The sequence below is a fragment of the Sminthopsis crassicaudata genome, chromosome 2 (assembly GCF_048593235.1).
Source record: "Sminthopsis crassicaudata isolate SCR6 chromosome 2, ASM4859323v1, whole genome shotgun sequence".
NCBI lineage: Eukaryota > Metazoa > Chordata > Mammalia > Dasyuromorphia > Dasyuridae > Sminthopsis > Sminthopsis crassicaudata.
Genome location: NC_133618.1, coordinates 616812585 through 616831719, shown reverse-complemented (window position 1 = coordinate 616831719; position 19135 = coordinate 616812585). Strand labels below are relative to the sequence as shown.

Below are 19135 nucleotides of genomic sequence, written 5' to 3'. Positions count from 1 at the left end.
ATGTCCTTAATTTTAATAATTTTCTAGGAGGAGAAATGAATGACAGAATTATTTGACTTATACCTGAAATGGGCTGATCCTGAATATACCTGAAATAGAGATTATTTAATTCAACCCTCTTAGGTTATTGATGAAGAAACTAAGGCCTAGAGAGATAAAGTTACTTGCCTAAGGATGCAAAAGTAATATATAGTAGAGATTCGAACCCAGGTTCTTTGACCTAATGATCTTTCCACTTAATGATGCTGCAAGATTACAAATACCTTGATTCTAAAAGACCAAAAGAGATTGGTCCCTTCATCAGAAAACTCATTATGATTTACTCCATGATGCCATCTTACCCTCAAGTCATTACTGAAAAGTTGAAAGTATCCCCAGTTTAAAGATGAGGAAACTGAACCAAGGAGGTTAAGTCAATTGTCCAAGATCACACAGCTTGCCTCCTAACAACCAGCCCAGTGAGTTAATAAACAAGTATCTTCCAACCTTAGGATACATTTGTGAACTTGACAGAATCTAACACGGGGATATCTATCTTTCTATGTTGTTAATCACTCATTTTATCTCAGAGACTGGAAACTCCCTGAGGATCATGACCATGTCATATTTACCTCTATTATCCTCTTACTCCTAGAGCCCAAGACAGTATATTACACATTGTTAAGCCCTAATAAATATTTGTAAAATGAATAAATGGATACTTTAGAAAAGTCCTAACTGTGCTGCTTCCCTTCATTTTTCCCTCTCCATACATTTCCTCCACAACCTCATTTCCTACCCTTTCTTGCCCTCTTCTCTCTCTAATTCTGGAATCATGAACTATGATCAAATTAATTCTAACATTAAAACAGGATGGGATTTCTCAGTCTATAATCCTGTGGCCCCTCTGTAACTTTCTGGATCAACTACCTGGCTATCACTCCCAAATATATATAATGTCTCCAACTGAAGCTTAAGCTCCTCAAGGGTAAAAATAGTCTTTTGTCTCCCGTGGTTTAACATAGTGATTGGCACATAATAAGCGATTAATAAATATTTTTAGTTAATTTTATTCATTAAAGTATGTATTCATAAGTATAATATATGAATATTATAAATGGGACAAGTCAATGGCACAGTGGATAGAGACTAGAGTTTAAATGTGACCTCAGACACTTACTAGCTGTATGATCTTGAGCAAGTCGCTGCAAAAGCAAGCCTGTATAAGACTGAAAAAGAAAATGGCAAACCATTCCAGCAACTTTGCCAAGAAAATTCTATGAACGGTTAGTCCACAGAGTCATGAAAAGTTGGACATGACTAAATAATAACACACATACACACAAGAAAATATACCCATATGTGTTTTGGAAACCCATGATTTCATTCATATAGCAATCTACTTACTAATGTGTAAACTCCCTCTACGGAAGCATTTTGCTAACTTCTTAGAGTTGTCTTAGGCGGTGAGCAATTATAAGATGTTTATTTTTGATCACTCAGTTTGTGTATATCAAAGTCAAGATTTAAACTCTCAGGAGTTAACCACAAGATCAGCTCTCTATACACTATCCCATATATAGTGTTCCATCCACTAGGTCACCAACTGCCCCAAACTAAGACAAATAGAGATTTAAATAATTTGTCCATGATATTAAATGTCTGAAGTGCAGCATTCTATCTACTAGGACATAGACCCTTTACACATAATAGCTAACTTTGCTCTTTTCTCTATTATAATTATTCCTTAAATTTTTTCTAGCCTAAAATCATAAAGGGTAGCAAGAGAACCCAGAATATCTCAGTTTGCTGTGGGCTTTCCCCCAAAGCTATCCTAAAATATGTGGGTGGCAAAATCTCCTGTTTCTTTTATTTAATATGTCCTGAATGACCATCAGCCAACTTCAATTTAATGCGCTAAACATTCACTAAATGCTTAACAAAATGAAAGCTGATATTTATATATTATTTTATGCTTTGTAAAGTCAAAGGATGATAGATTTAAGGCTAGAAGAACTTCAAAAGACTATCAAGTCCAGCCCCTTTATTTTATAGATGAAGAAACTGAGGCACAGATCTGTGAGATGGCTTGACCAAAGTCACATAATTGCTGTTTGAGACAGTGTTAACAAAGTGCTAATCAAGAAATTTTATCGAGAAAGAAAGTCCAGAGGATTGTATGTTTCTGGCAGAGCAGGCTTTGCACTTTGATGGGAAAAGGGAACACTTGATACAGAAGCAGACTACTTTTATACTGTTAGTTTGTCACAGTTCCCTCTGCCAAAGAATGGATTAGTTAGTTCCCTTTTGTGTTACATTATTTCTTACATGCTACTCCTAAACAAGTTCCCTCTCCCTCCTTATATATCCCATGTTCAATTAATGAGGTTCTAATTCTATTTGGGGTGTGTCAGCTTATATGCACGAGGCTTTCCAGGTTCTTGAACCTAATCAATTAAAACCAGTTTTTAGCCCAGACATTTTCATCAAAGGCTTGAAGCCAAATGAGCCTTCTCTCCTGAAAGCTCAGTGGTCAGGGATTCTTATTATCTTCCATTACCTTGAGGCTTACAATATTCTGTGGAAGCTTAGCTTTTCAGTATTTCTCATTGTCTGCTCATGGTTTCTGAGGAATTGTATTTTTACCATTCTATGGAAACTTAACCCTTGTTTGTCTCTCATAAAAGGATATGATGAATCAAGTCTTACTGAATCCAAGTCAGATGCCCTAACCATTACCCATATTGCCTTTCATCAGTGAAGTCTAACAATAGCCTTCTATGGTGGATGGTCCAAATATTGTTGTCTCCCTTTTCCAAATTGAGGTAACTCACCAAAGGTACTTCATGTAAGGGAATGATTCTAGAAGCTGATTCTGTATAAAGCAATAAGACTCTACCTTTTCAAGAGCTTACATTTCAAAGTATGTTAAACACCCATTAAAAGAATGGTCAAATATAGGGCTTAATATTAGCTTCTTTGTTTAAACATAATTTATTTTTCTTTCCTGTTCTCCTCCCTTCCCCTATTGCCCTCTAAAAGACTTGAAGTGGAACCATACAGAGGAAAGCAAACATCAAATACAGATGAGAGGAAAAACTAAGATTTTCATTCCTTTTATCCCAACCTAATATTCTGTGAAAGTGGGGCAAGCATTGAGGAGAATTTTGCATGACACTATTCCAGATATATGCAAAATGGTGGAAGTGGGGATAGCAAATGTGTGAGTGGGGGAGGGTCAGTTCAGGATACTAACTTGACTGGATGAAAAGTAAACTGACTGAAGAATGAAAAGGAAGTAGAGAGACATGAAAGAATAGTGAAAAGAGCTGGGGAGTTTTAACTCAGAAGAGAGAAGAACCAAATGGGACAAGATTATTTTACCTTGAAAATGTCATAATGTCAAAGAAAGACTAGACTCATTCTGTATAGCTCCCAAGAGATGTTAGATTTGATATGGAGAAATTACAGGAAGGCAACTCACTTATGATCTACCAGCTGGACTTAGCTGGAAATAGAATAGGCTGCATCATGGGGTAATGACCTCCCCATTTCTGGAACTGTTCCAGCAGAAGGAAAATATCCAACAGGGTTCTTATAATGGGAATTTTTGCATTGAGTGCGAGGTTGGACCAAATGACCTCAAGTCTCTTTCAGCCCTGAGGTCCTCTTAAAATTGGTGCCAAATACAGTCCTTTTCTGTTCTTTGCATATGGAAATATTCATATTTACTAAAGTTCATTAGATTTTTTTAATCCTAAAAATAAAAGATTTTATGAAAAGATTACTTTGGCAAAGATCCTTTCAATCCCACTGAGATAACTATGGCGCCCAAAACAAGACGAAAGGTTCATAATAGATGAGGCTGAACAAAGAGTAAGAAAGAACATTCCCATGCAATGAGTTTGATTTTTCTTTTTCAGGAGCAGACCCCACAAGTTTGAAGCCAGATATTTTTTTCCTATGTGTTCACTTAGAATGAGCTTTAGAGTATCATGCTGTACTCCAGAACCTCATTATAACATGGCTTGCAACTACATTGTTTTGGATATTCTTTAGGCCAAAAGTAAAAGACAGCACTTTGTCCAGGGAAAAGCCCTGAATTGGGAGTCAGAGGAATTGGGGGGGGGCATCTAACCTTAGCTCTGTACTAGTTAGCTATGGGATCTGGGGCATGTAATTTTCCTCTTTGAGCCTTGCTTCCTCATCTGTAAAATAAGGGAATTAAATTAGATGACTCATCAAGGATCTAAAAATTTTGATTCCTTTAATCACACCCAATAACTCTCTATAGTCTGGATATCAATCTCATTAATCCATTGAAACTGCTCTCTCCAAAGTCACCAGCAATATTTTAACACCAAATCTAATAGGCTGCTCTTTATCCTCATTGTTTTTGATTGAGAAAGGGAGAGAAAAAGGGACAAAGAGACAGAGAGAATAATTCACTTTTATATAGACTTTTTAGATATATAAAAACTTTTCCTTAATTCAACTCTATGAGGGAGGTAGTACAAGTATTACGATTTTCATTTTGTAATGAAGCAAAAAAAAGTTTGCCAAGAGTCACACAGCTGGTTATAATAATAGCTGACATTTATATACTGCTTGAAAGTTCTAAAATAATAACAAAGAGCATTTATGTAGCACTTTAGTGTTTCCAAAGTACTTTACATATATTGCCTCACTTGATCCTCACAATAACTGTGTGTGGAAAATGCGCTTTCTGTCCCTATTTTACAGATCTGAGGCATAAGGAAATTAAGTGACTTCTTGGAATCATATAGTTGGTAAATGAGGCAGGATTTTATTCCTAGATCAGTGCTCTATCCACATTGCCCTTTTGCATACAGGATCTCATTTTGTTCTTCACCTGGGAGGTACGTGTTGGAGCTGGATTCAAACTCAGATCTCCTGACAGTTAGTCGTAAGCATAGGGCACCACAGACTCTCCATGAGTGCCATTAACTACTTGCCTCATGAGTCTGGGGCCACACAAGTAGAACCACACCATTTAATTCCCTCATAGGCTTTATGAACCCCATACCTCCTTGACCAGTCCACTAGCACTTCCAGATTATGTCCTCCTGATGGTTAAGCCTAAACTTTGAGAATAGAACCCGAGCCTGAATTGATAGCAGCAGCTCGTGCTCCACAGGGCTCACTTTCTTGGATTGGCAGGGAATCACCATTGTTTTTTCTCTAAATATCTGGATTGTTGTCCTCCCCTCCCCCAAAGCTGATGCAGTGCCAAGTAAAGCCCTGGGCATGAATCACAAGCCAACAAAGTATATACCACATGAAGGAGAGCAAACACATAAACAGAAAAGCTGACAGTGGTTAGAATCTAGCAGAGTAAGTGTTTCTACCACCAAGTGATTGCCTTGGCTGATGTACACAACAAAGACTTGCAAAAGAGGCAGGATTCTCGCTTCCGTACCCATGAGCCAATTGCAAGAAGTCCAATTCTAGCTCCAAATTTTCTAAAACAATGACATGAGTCTTCCTCAGGAGTTTTCCCTACGATGAAACCACCAGGAAAACCCAAAGCATTTTAAACCTGTCATTTTGTATGCAATGGAAAATCCACTAGTGTATAAGATTTTGAGCAGAGATGGTCAGGGGCCTGTTCTTTGTCATCTACTGAGGGAAGAATGTAGCCTCGGAGTATGGGTTTGAAGGCTGGATTGCCTTAGGTTTCCTGGCTAATGCTAGATTTCTTCACCCAATAAGACAATATCTCAAAATATGTTCACTTTGGATCCATGTCTGCACAGCAACATTTACTAAGCTTCTACTAAGCTCAGGATATTGTTAGGCATTAGGGGAACAAAGAGGAAGCTAGGAGACCTAATGGATACGGCATTGGACCTGGAGTCAAGAAGATCTGAATTCAAATCCATCCTGAGACAAGTGTCAGCTATGTGGCCCTGGGCAAGCCACTTAACAGCTCTTAAAATTTAGTTTCTTCATCTGTAAAATGGAGATAAATAATAGCACCCACCTCTCAGATTGGCTAAAAGTATAAAATGAGATAATTGTAAAAGTGCTATGCAACTCTTAAATTATTACACAAATGCTACTGTTTTTGTTCAGTTGTTTCATACTTTGGAGCCAGATTTGTTTCAGATACTGGAGTAGTTTGCTATTTTTTTCTCCCCTCATTTGACAGATAAGGAAACTGAGGCAAATAGGAATAAGTGTTTTGCTGGGGTCATATAAGTGTCTGAGGAAGATAAGTTTTCCTAACTACAGACCCGGTATTCTATCCACTGTACTATCTAGCTGCCCATATAAATGCTAGTTATTATTATTACAAAGATTTTTGGGGAAAAGTGTAGAGGGTCACAGTCAGTGGGAAAATGCTGATGAGGTATACGACCCTTTATCCCAGAGGGAATCTGCTGACAAAGTCTTGTTCGGCTCCCCATCTCCCCTAAGGGCTCTCGGCCTTCCTGAGAAGTCAGGGGGCGGTGACAACTTGTGTTGTGATTAAAGCAGAGTGATATTAGGTGAAGAGTAATACCAGGTGGCAAACTACAATAACAAGTTGCTTATGTGATCCCATGTGCACAGTATATACTTAGCACATGCCCAGTATTGTTTTGGTTACATAAGATATGAGGGTATAAAAAGGGGAAAGTCCTTGGAATAAACGGACTCCATTTTTCCACCATCCTCGGGAGTCCCGCCTCATCACTTTTCAACTAGAATGGTGTATTTTAATCACCCCAGCATGGGGACTCTAAAAAACACGGTACATTTTGTCACCCCAACTTGGGAGCTCTAGAAAGCAGGACACAACAGAAAAGAAATGAATGGACCATATCCTCAAGAATCTTAAATATTCTTTGGAAGATTATAGCATACAGGAAATTAAGGTCATTTAATAAGGAGAACACACACAACTAAAGGGGAATCAGAGAAGGCACCTGAACTGAGTCTTACTGGAAGATTGGGATTCTCAGAGACAAAGGGGAGAAAGAGATACATTTTGTTTAAAAGGGACAATCTATGCAAAGATAAGAAAATAGGAGGTAAATATCAAGTTCAGGGAACAGTCAGTCAGTTTGACTGCAATGTAGAATAAGCAAAGAGGTCATGTGACATAAGAATGGGAAAATAGGTTGATGATAGTTTGTGGGTATCCTTCAATGTCCTGCTGAGGAACTTCTATCTTCTCCTAGAGGCAATGAGGGAGTCACTAAAGGGAAGTGCTATGGTCAGATGAATACTTATAAAGATTATTTTGCCAGTTATGTGAAGGATGGATTGAAGGAATCCTGGATCTGGAAGGCAGCATAGAATAGAAAGAATACTGACTGGAGTAAAAAAAGAGTTTTTGGTTTCTGATCCATTTATGAGTTAATATTTGCCTGAAAATTTGGAAAATGAAAAGGTTAGACCACGTAGCCTGAAGTTCCTTCTCGCTAGATAGTCCTTGGTCACATATTACTATAATCCAGGAAAGAAGTGATGAGGCTGCATGAGTAGAGAAGAAGCAAGTGAATCCAAAATATATGGAGAAAGACTCAATAGAACATGGCAGCCAATGAGATATGGAGGAGGAGAAGTTGGGGAGAAGGAAATGTCAAAGATGACTGAAGTTGTGAATCTGGATGCCTGGGAAGATGATAGCTCAGAAGGAATTACGTGGAGGAGTGGTGCAGTTAAGAAAGGAAGATAATCACTTCTATTTGTTAATTGAGTTTGAGACTGATATCTACAGGATGAATAGGCAAAGACTTGGAGTTTAGAAAAGATATAAATTTGGGATATGTTCACATAGAGGTGAAAATTAAATCTAAGGGAGAGCAAGTAGAGTGAAGATCAGTGACTGAACACAAGAAGAAGGGGATAAATAATTAGGAAGTTGGGTAAATAATTAATAAATAATTATTAAATTAAATAATTAATAAATAATTAGGAAGATGGATAAGGGAGATTACAAGGACATAGAAGGAAGAATAAGAGGAGAAACAGATAAGAGCAATACCATAAAAACCATTCAATTCCATTCAGTTGAATTCAACAAAAAATTAAGTAACTACGATGTTTGAGACATTGTATTACATATTGGGGATACAAAATAAGGAGGCAGTCCCTGATATCAAGGAGCTTATACTCTTCTTAGAAGGTACAGCATATAGGAAAGCTAAGGAGGGAGAGAAAAGAAACTACTCCTGTTGGGATGGTGACAGGCATCAAGGAAGCCTTCCTGTGGTAGGTGACATCTGAATTGAGCCTTGAGGCATAAGTGAGAAAGGAGTTCATTCCAGCCAAGACCAGTGGCTGTAAAGGGACAGAAATAAGAGATGTAATATCAAATCTAGGCAATAGATAATATTTCATTTTGTCTGGAATTCTGAATTTATGAAGTGAAAACTATATGAAATAAGATTTGAAAAGGATAAAGCTATATTGTATGAATGAGTGAATGATAAATCATTTAGTAAGTACAACGTACTTATCTTGTAAATACATTGTACTTACAATGTACCAGGCATAGTAAGTATGCTAAGTACTGGAAATGCAAGTTTATGCAAGACATCTAATGAAGAAAGACAAACTCAAGGGGAGCTGGGTAAGGTGGGGGTTGGGGTGGAGGAGAATACGAGTATGTATAGCAGTATGGTATGGAAGTGCTTGGTAAATGAATATAGGAAATGCCTTGTTCTAGACAAGATAAAGAGAAAGCTCAGAGGTTACAGGGGCAGAGTCCTGTTTCCAATGGGAATTGAATGAGAATGATGGCTACACTATCAGCATCATGATTTAGAAATGAACAAGAAAGATAAAAACTTTCTATCTATAGACAATAGATAGTTACTGACAATCTGAGAATGTAGGACTGAAGTTTAATAGAGAGATTACGGACATTTTGATTGGGGAATCATCTATATGTCTGATTAGTATCTACTTCCCTCTGAATTACTGATCACCAAGATTCTCATTTGCTAAATAGAACATGAGTACACCTGGATTCTGCCCTGGCAAGTGGCCCTTGCTACCATCACTGAGAGGAACAGTGTTTGTAGAGAAGGGATAGACATCCTTTGCCAACATCATCAACAACAATTACAGAAAAGCTGTTACCTTTCCAGCAGCCAAAATGGAAATAAAGGATATGATTATAACCTATGAAAATGGAACAGTCTCTTCTTTCAGAGGTATTCCAAAAGGAAGAGTGGGATGGGGATGACATACATGACGGAAACCAACAAGAGATATTTGTTTACTTTTCTAAAATAAGTTTTTATGACTGTTTCTTTTTGAGACAGTAAAAGATTGGGACAAATGGACTGAAATCCATTTCACATATAACTCTAGTTGGGAGATGGAAATATGGGGAGATGAAATGATGGATGGAAGTTCCCATCTTTTAGAGGAATCCTCAACATCCAGAGCAGGTATTCCCCTATACTCACGGATAATAATATCAGGTTTGGGAATCAGGAAGATTGGGTTCAAATTAAAAATCTGAAATTTCCAAGTTGTGTGGTCAACTTAATCTGCCTGAAGTTCTGGCAATGATCTCAAAGGTGACAAGTGAGCCAGTTTCCCTACCAATGAAAGCACAAATCCTGGATGGGTGTTTATGTGTTTAGATAAGGGTTGAAGATACAGATGGACAGGGGACTGAACAATCAATCAACCAACCAGAAACCAAGGAAAACAATTATATGAGAGAAGCATGGTGTTCAGGAAGTAAAAAGGAATAGCTTTTTGGCTAAGCAGAAGAGTGTTCTCCAACCTTTAGGGAAAGGGGGGCAAACACAATTCCTATAGGAAGATCCCTATTATATCACAAACTGAAAATGATGGGAAATACCCCTACTGATTTCTTCAACATCAAATCAAAGGTAGAGCTAGCAGTGCTCATAGCGCTATCTTGTTAAAGCATAACTGAGCAAACTCCTTCTTGAACATACTTTACAAGTGGTCAAACAGCCTTGTCTGAAGACCTCTTTCTCCGTTCTCTGCACCTAAAACTATTTTATTTTTTTCCAATTATGTATAAAGATAGTTTTCAACATTTATTTTTGTAAGCTTTTGAGTTCCAAAATTTTCTCCTTTTCTCCCCATGACAGCAAGCAATCTAATGTAGGGTTTTACATGTACAATCATGTTAAACATATTTCCATATTAAGCATGGTGTGGAAAAATCAGAACAAAAGGGAAAAACCATGAGGAAAAAAGTGATAACTTTTGCTGTGACTATTCAGTCTCCATAGTTCTTTTTCTGGATGTGGATTGAAGACTTCTTTCTTAAGGCAACCCATTCCACTTTTTGCTGCTATTGCTGTTGTTCAGTTGTGTCCCTCTCTCCATGATTTTGTATAATTTTCTTGGTAAAGATATTCAAGTGATTTGCCATTTCCTTCCACAGTCTATTTTGCAGAACAGGAAACTGAGGTAAATAGAGTTAAGTGACCTGGCCAAAGCTGAGTAGCCAATAAGTGAACTAATGTCTTCCTGCCTCCAGCACTAGCACTCTATCTACCAAACTATCTAGTTGACTCTTTTAAATAGGTTAATAATGTTCAGGCAGTTTTTCTTAATGTCAAATCTAAACTTATTTCTCTACAACTTCTCCCCAGTGCTCCTATTTCTCCCTTCTTGGGTCAAGTGAAATAAGCCTAATCCCTCTTCTGTTACATGACCTGAAGCAGCCATGGTATTTCTCATATAAGGCTTTTCTTTCTCCAAGCTAAACATCCATAGCCTTTTCAGGTGAACACAGAATAGGAAGATCCTCACACCCTTCAACTTACTAATAACCCTTCTCAGATTCTTCCCTTCTAGCTGATCAGAATGTGATGCTCAGAAGTCCAGATGTGGTCTAAGCCAGGCAAAGTACAGGGAAACTATCCCCACACCCAAAATTAGATCAAAATCTTTGTTGCAGTTTAGAAAAGGAGAAATAAAAATGTGGTAAAGCACTCTTTGTGGGTCAGGGCCCTCAATTCAAAGAGCAATCCTGCAGAATTAACATACCAGTGGTTGGGGCCATTCCTCCATTCCAAAGCGTAAGGAGGGAGAAAAGGATAGGATACCCATTTACCCTTCTTCATTATTTTTTGCTCTGACTCTGGAACCCAGAGGAAAAATGTGGCAAAGGGCATGACTTAAAGAAATTAATAAAAAAATACTAGGGAAGAAAAGACACAGGGAAATGAGTTTTGTTGTTTTTGTAAGTTCAGAGACCTAAGTCAAGATCGTAGGAAAAACTGCAAAGAGGCAGTTCAATGCCATGAAAAATGCTGGCTTTGGAGCCAGAGGATGGAGTTCAAATTCTAGCTCTGACACATGCTACCAGTGCAATGTGGATCTGTAAATTCACCTTTTTTGACCTCAGTTTTTTCATCTGTAAAATGAGGGAGGGAGGTCAGTGGACTGGATGTCTTCATCTGGCTCTAAATCTTTGATCTTTACGAGCTTAGGGCTCTAGTCTTTGAGGTATGCTATTGCCCAACTAGGCCATCCTTTACCACATTTTTTAATTTGAGACCTCAGATGCATCTTTATTATTGTTATTCAGGGATTAGTCAGTATATGGGCTTTTAAAACATTCTTGGGAAATGGACCATATTGAAGTAATAGGCAACTAAATTCAATGCAGAGCTTACTCTGACAAAAGGATAACAGGAAGGGAGATGACAAACAGCTAAAGGATTTAAAACTATATTTGCCATGTTATTAAACAAAAGGTCCCTCATTTAACTCTTTGGTTTTCTTTTCCAGAAAGAGAGAAGCTAATTAATTTATACAAGTTATTCTGTATCATTTGCCTTCAAAAATTTTGAAATGATGATTTAAAAAAATAAGGAATATAATATCACCACTGTAGTGTTGAGGAAATTGGATTCAAGATGAAAGAGTAAGGGTTCAAATTTTGTCTTTATCTCTCAAGACCTGGGTGATGATGGTCAAACTGCTAATTATCTTTGTGCCTCAGTTTCCTCATCTGCAAAATGAGTAGGTTGGATTAGTTCTATTCTAGCTCTAAATCTATAATCCTAAGATCTTGTACTTCCAAAAACTTTGTAATTTCCTGTATCACTTTTTAATAGACAGGAAAAATGAGTCAAAGAAAGAGGGAGTATCCAGGAAAGTCAGTGGAGGTCATGGATATGTTCAGCCACTCATAAGGCCAGTATGTGTCTGCCAAAGAGCATATTCACTTAGTTACCTGTGCTTGTACACTTATAACTCAAATCTCTCTCTACAATGAACCCTTCCATTGGTTTCCAGGGTCATAATACATATAGCATAATTGGGCCAACTGTTACTATATGAGAGAAATTCTAACAGGAATCACAGGGTCCATTTATGGAAGGTCAGACAATTTTAAGATTAGAAGCATCTCTAATCCTATGATTAAAGATCCCTATTTTCTTCCCATCTTCACTGGCAAACTTGGATGATCATAGATATTTCACTTCTCTTAAGGTTTAAACTTTGGATTTAACAGTTAATAAAAGCTGGAGCATGAAGTAGTAGATAAGAGTGCTGAAATTGGATTCAGGAAGATTTCAGCTCAGATCCCACCTTTAACACTTCCTTCCTCTGTAATCTTGGACAAATTTCCAGGCATCTCTGAACACCAATTCCCTCATTTACAAAAAGAAGACATTGATATAGATGACTTTTGGGTTCCTTTCCATCATCTCATATAGCACTTGAGATCCACAAAGCACTCTACATACATTATGTTAAATGAGCTTTAGAAATACACTATGAGGTAGTATGAACATTATTATACCCATTTTGCAGATGAATAAGCAGAGGCCCATCTTGTTCATAGCTCTTCCTGATTCCAAATTCAGCACTCTGATCACCAAACTAGGCTAACTTTTTACCTCTATCTCTATTATCTTCTTTCTTTGAGAAATGGGAACAATGAGAAGAAAGGAAAATCCAGTGTTATTATTACATGAGACATGACACATAAAAATTCCTCAAGTTCTAAACCAACTTTTTACTAGCTAATCAACATTTTCTGGTTATAGTTTTGAAAGTTCTTACATTTTCTATTTGATACAGCAAAAAGAGCATTGATTCTGGATTCAGGGGATGGCTTCACATATTGCTTCTGATGCTCCTCTCCTACGCGATTTTTGGATAAGTGATTTAACTTCCATGGCCTACAGTTTACTCATCTATTTAAGGGACTTGATGGATTCTGAGGTCCCTTTCAACTTTACGTCTATGATCCTACAAATATTTTCTCCCTTTTCTATGACTTATTGGGATTCATATAGTTGGACTGGTTTTCAAGGAAAATAATATTCTCTTTGTACTTCTCTGTAGGTGACATCATTTTAAGATTAGATTTCAGGTTTAAGGCACTCTTGAGATCTAGTGTAGGCTTTAACCTTCTCAAGGGGGGGCTTTATTCTAAAAACCTTTTGTATTTCTTTAACCTAGTAGACTTTAGTAAAGCAGGAGTCTCCAGAGCTTCTGTAACTTATCCAAAATAGAATCAAAAGGAGTTCAGAAGGACACATAAGATTAGGGCCCATCCATTGGAATGGCCCCAGGAGAATCATGAAATGGCCACACTTTTAAAGGTAAACCCTGAAGTATCTTAGGACCAATTTCTTACAGAAATCTTGTATCTTCTAGTTCTTCCCTCCTACTGCAAGACCCTATTTTCATTTATATTTATTTCATGCATGCTTACACGGATACACAATTCCCCGGGTAAAACACAAACTTTTCAGAATCAGGGACTATTTTCTTTTTTTGTCTTGGATCTGTAGCACCAGAGCTTGACACATAGTGAAAGCTCAATACATGCCTGTTGGTTGACTAATGAAGAAATCAGACTTGGTCCCTTCTATCTTTTCCTGTGTGACCAGGGGCAAGTATTTAATTTCTGTAAAACAGAAATACACCTGAAGATTATACCTTCCAAGGTCAGTGTGAGGGTCGCAGGACATAGTATTTATAAAGTACTTTGTAAAACTTTCAAATGCTGTGATAAGAATGTCAGCTCTTATTATTAATATCTCAATAGCCTCCAGATTCTTTACCCTTGAGGCATTACAAAAATATTTCCATGGCAACAAAGGTTTGCCTGTTTTCATGCCATGGTTCACTCCTGCCCCTTCCTTACCCAACTAATCTTGCATTCCCCCAAAGTGGTGTTGAGTCAGAGAGCATCCGTTAATATCTAGGTTCCCAAGAGAGGATGTCATCTAGATCCATCAAGTCATTTCCGAAGGGCCTATTTCCCCCCAAAGTTGGATGGGCAAGCTTTCAGTAGCAGAAGGCTCTTCAACCCCTCATCGTCTACTTTTTAGCCATCCCACCCTCCACCCCTGCTGAGTTTATCAGATTGTTGCCAGCCCTTTTGGAGAACTGGGAAAGATGTTTCCCTTTATATGTATTACTTTCAGGTCTTTTACACCCACAAGTGTGGACTCAGCACTAAAGGTAAAATTATAGCTCCTCAGTCATGTTATTTTCCTGGGGCAATAGATTTTGAGTTAGCTGTTGACAAGCCCATTCTTGCAGACTCTTTGCCAGCTCCTCACTGAATGCCCTAGAAGGCAGAAAAAGAGATTGGATGCCCAAAACAAGACCCTGTCATTGTTGACAGAATCTTCTTTCATTGATGGCAGGCCACTGTCAAATAAAATTTCTTTGATAAACTTTGTGTGTGTGTGTGTCTTTTCTTGGCAATTTATCTGAATGTCAAATATGGAGCAAAGACATAAAATCTTGATTTTTCTTCCCATTGGAGGGTCTCTAGGTCAAGCCATGTGTTCAGATAGTAGAGAAATCATAGAATCATACTACTTCTCTAAAGAAGCTCCACTACACTATAAGCGCAAGTAGTCAGCCAGACTTTGAACACTTCTAAAAAGAAGAAAAGCAACCCATTTCACTTTTGGTTAGTTCTAATTACTAGGGAGTTTTTCTTACAAGAAGTAACTCTTCACTTCCCCTTGAATATCCTCTAGTGTGTCTGAAGTTGTCCACACATCCCAGTGAATACATCAGCCAAAGCCCACTGGGAAAAGGAATGAGTGTCTAACGTTAAATATTCAACCAGTGAACATGATGATCTCATACACACCCCACAGGAAGTAGAGGTACAAGCCAGAGGCTGCTTCCAGAGGATATGGCAGTAGCTTGATCTCTGACTGCATCTCCATACTCTTTCTAGCTTCATTTCCTTTTTATGGATGGCTAAATGTAAAGGTGGCATAGGGAAATTTCCAAATCAGCATGGTATAGCAGAAAGAGTATTGGATTCGGAATCAAGAAAATCCAAGTTCAAATTAAAACTCTGCAATTTCCTCATCTATTAAATAAAATCAGAAGATTTCCAAATTCCCTTACTTTTCATTTCTCATTTAAACTCATCCTGGTTAAATGAACAGCCATTTAGATAAAACCATTCTCCCTTTTAGAAGAAATCATGAATTACATGGAATGGAGAGTGTGGTATGAACAAAAATGGTGTTGGATACGGATCTTTCCTGACAAAAGGAAACAGAATGATGTAATATGGCAGTGGGGCAAAGAAATATGTTGCCAGAATCCTTCTGGCACAGAGATCCTCCCTGAAGCAAAAGACATAACATGAGAGGTTTTTTTTCCTTGTTAAATTGTGTCTGAATCTCTGTGACCCCATTTGGAGTTTTCTTGGCAAAGACAGTGAAGTGGTTTGCCATTTCCTTCTACAGCTGATTTTATAGATAAGGAAACTGAGGCAAATAGGGTTAAAAAATTTGGTTAAAGTCATATAAAATAAATGCCTGAGGACAGATTTGAAATCAGAAAGCTGGGTCTTCCTGATCCTAAGCCTGACATTCTATCTACTGTGCAACCCAGGTTTCTTGATTCTACAAAAATTCTTATCTCCTTTTCTATCTTTAGTGTTATAAAATTACTAGAGGTTCTCCATCCCTTAACAGAATTGGTTTGGAGATAAATGGAGCAATAATTATAAATGGTGCTAAACATTCCAAGAAAGATGTGCAATGTATTCAGAAAATGATTCTCTTAACCTACCACAGCTGGGTGGATTGAACATCCAAACTGCTGACTACTTTGCCAATAGTTTTTTTGTTGAATAAATCACTTTGGGAACAGTTTCCCTAACAATAATAAGCTAGAGTCAAAGGGACTTAGTATCTAGAAGAGGGCAACAAAGCTGCTGAAGTGTTTTGAGTCCATATCATAGGAAGACCTGTTGGAAGAACTAAAAACATTTAGCTAGAGAATGGAAAACTCAAACTGTCCCTTACCATTTGAAAGGCTATCATGTGAAGGAGAGATTGAACTTGCACTGTTTTATCCCATAAGGGAGAACTAGGAACCTTAAGTGCAAGTTGCAAAGAGGTAAATTTTGGCTTAGCAACAGGAAAAATGTCCTGATAATTAAAGCAATCCCAAAGGCTTTACTTTTTAGATATGAGTTACTTCAAGAGAGGTGGTAGGCTCCCCTTCTTTGAAGAACCTCATTCTGGGTATGTCATGTTGGGTTCCTTTGGAGTATTTGCTAGCTTGTATAGCCACTGTGCTCCTTCCAACTCCCACATTCCATGATTCTGTAATACAGTCTCATCTGGTGCAAAAAAAATTAAACAAGGTGTTGGAAGACCGAATTCCAGCCCTTACAGGTATCTGACTTCAGGCAAGCCATTGTAAGCTCTCTCTGCAAAGTGGGAATGACAGTATCTGCCCTGTCAATAGTATATGCTTACTAAATTTGGTCGATTCATTGAAAACAGAATGCATATGAAAGTATTCTCAAAATTATAAAGAATTAGACAAATCTTAGTATTATAAATATTGTTATGATGAAATTAATAGTAACTAATCATTACTCTTAAAGACATTTTTCCCAGCCTCACAGAGAACATATGGTAGCTAGACTACCATTCCACTGAGCCATGAAAGAGACTGTCTTTCTTTACTCTTCAGCACCAGAATAGGGAGGCTTTATTCTTCCATTCTAGAGGTATTCTCCTCTTTTATTATGCTATTTTATATTGTGAAGTTCCTGCTCCATAAAGAACAAATCTGATCTGATCTTAAACTTTTTTTCTTTTCTTCCTTCTATCTTCTGACTTGCTTTGATAAAGAAAAGAGAGAGATTAATGATGAGGTCTTTAGGAGCTTCTACCTTAATGAGCTTTAAAGTACAGGTTGAAATTTCACACATTTCCCATTCCTGCCTGACTCACTGGTTAAGATGAAATTAGAATCCTTTCTGCTCCTTATGTCCACTTCTAGATTCTCCTTCTCCTACCACCAATCAGCAACTTCTCCTGTTTTAAGATCCAAAACATTTATATTTATCATCCAATATAGATCCTGGCCTTTATCTATCAATCCTCAGGGCATTCTCTTTTTCTCTGTGAGGTCAGTGCCGAGGTCCCATTGCTTTTTGAGCTTCCTATGGGAGTCCTCCTCCAACCCTCTCATCTGAAGACCTTGGATCATATTTATTGAAGTAACTGAACTATTTATTTGTCTCTCTCAAACCCAGACCTATTCCCAACTTCTCCATTACAGCTGAGGGCATCACCACCTTCCCAGGCATCTAAGATCACAACCTCAGCATCCCTGGATCCCCACTTGCATTCACTCCACATATCCAATGTTACAAGTTCTTATGTCTGGCTTCAAGACACCTCCTGTATCCATCTCCTCTCTACTCCCTCACTCATACAACTGTCACCCAATGCATGTCTTTATCACTTGACACCTCCCTGAATCCAGTCTTGTTCCACATTAATCCATTGCCAAAGTCCTAAAAGGCAGGTCTAACTATATTAACCCTTTCTCTCAACTTCAATAAAGTCCAGCACCTCCCTATTGCCTCCTGGGAAAAAAACCCATAAAATCCTTTGTTTGGAATTAGAAACTCTTCACAAATTCATTCCTTCTTACCTCTCCAGCTTTCTTACACTTTCCACCCTTCCTCAAAGTGCAATCCAATTCCATTAGCCACTAATAGGCCTATTTGTAATTCTTCATATACAGGACTCCATCTTGCTACTCCATTGCCTTTTCCCTGGCTATTTCCCATGCCTAGAATGCTGTCTTGCAACTTCCTTCAAGACTTGATTCAAATCTCATTTTCTACAAGAGGCCAACTGTGTTTTTCCTTTCTTTGCATTCCTCTACTTGGCACAGAGTCTGGCACAAATCAAAAACTTAATAAGTGTTTACTGATTGACTAACTGAAGACAGAATCTAATGAAGAGGTTTTCAAGGATTAACACTAAAAATCACTAGAATATACCTTACATAACTCATGTTTTTCCATATCTGCATCTCCATGACTTAAATAATTTTTGCAAAGCATATCAAAAAGTGAAATATGGCCCCAAGAGTTAAAAGAATTATCTCAAGCCACTATTTTTTTCAGAGTACTGACAACAGCAGAGAAAAGAAAGGCATGAAGGCCTAGATTCAGATTCTCTGACACATAAAGGCTGGGTGGCCACAGGGAAATCACTCAATTTTTCTGCGCCCTGAGTCTGTACTCTAAGACTATATGTTACAGAAAAGTTGCTGATCTTCACTGTAGCAGGAATTCCTTATACAGATGAAATCACAGGTCTGGCCAAATAATGATAATAGTTATTATTGTTGTAATAAACAAGATTAAAATACCTACAAGAAAATTTGGCTATGTTATATTTTTTAAGTCATGTAAATTTCAACACATGAACACAAAATAAAAGTTCAGCAGTTTATGGAGAGCTAAAAAGACAGGACCTATTCTGTATAAATACTTTTTTAGTATAAGTTATAGATGTAGTAGGACAAATTGATAAAAATTAGTAGAACAGTTAGTGCATTCTAGGCAATGTTTAAAAAATGTGTCCCTATCATTCTAGAATTTTAGGAAGGTGGGAGGAGGGGAATCTAGATTACCAGACACTGGGGAAACTAAACATGTATTATAACACATAAAAATTGATTTTTTAAACCTATATACCATACAGAGTATAATTTTCTGGCCTTAACTATATTTGCAATTTTAAAAAAATCACTATTTTTAAAAGATCCCATGATTACATTCTACCTTCTGTATTTTGTGCCCTGAGCAGTGTCCCATCTTGCCAACCCTTAGTCCCAGCTCTAGTAAAAGGCATAAAGAAAACTCCACTGGACTAGGTTG

General features: G+C 37.6%; 1 protein-coding gene across 2 annotated transcripts in view; it reads right to left on the bottom strand.

The window, feature by feature from the left end:
* The window catches only part of ANTXRL (ANTXR like), an 83623-nt gene that overhangs the window by 62323 nt on the left and 2165 nt on the right, over nucleotides 1-19135 (bottom strand). The window lies entirely within an intron of this gene.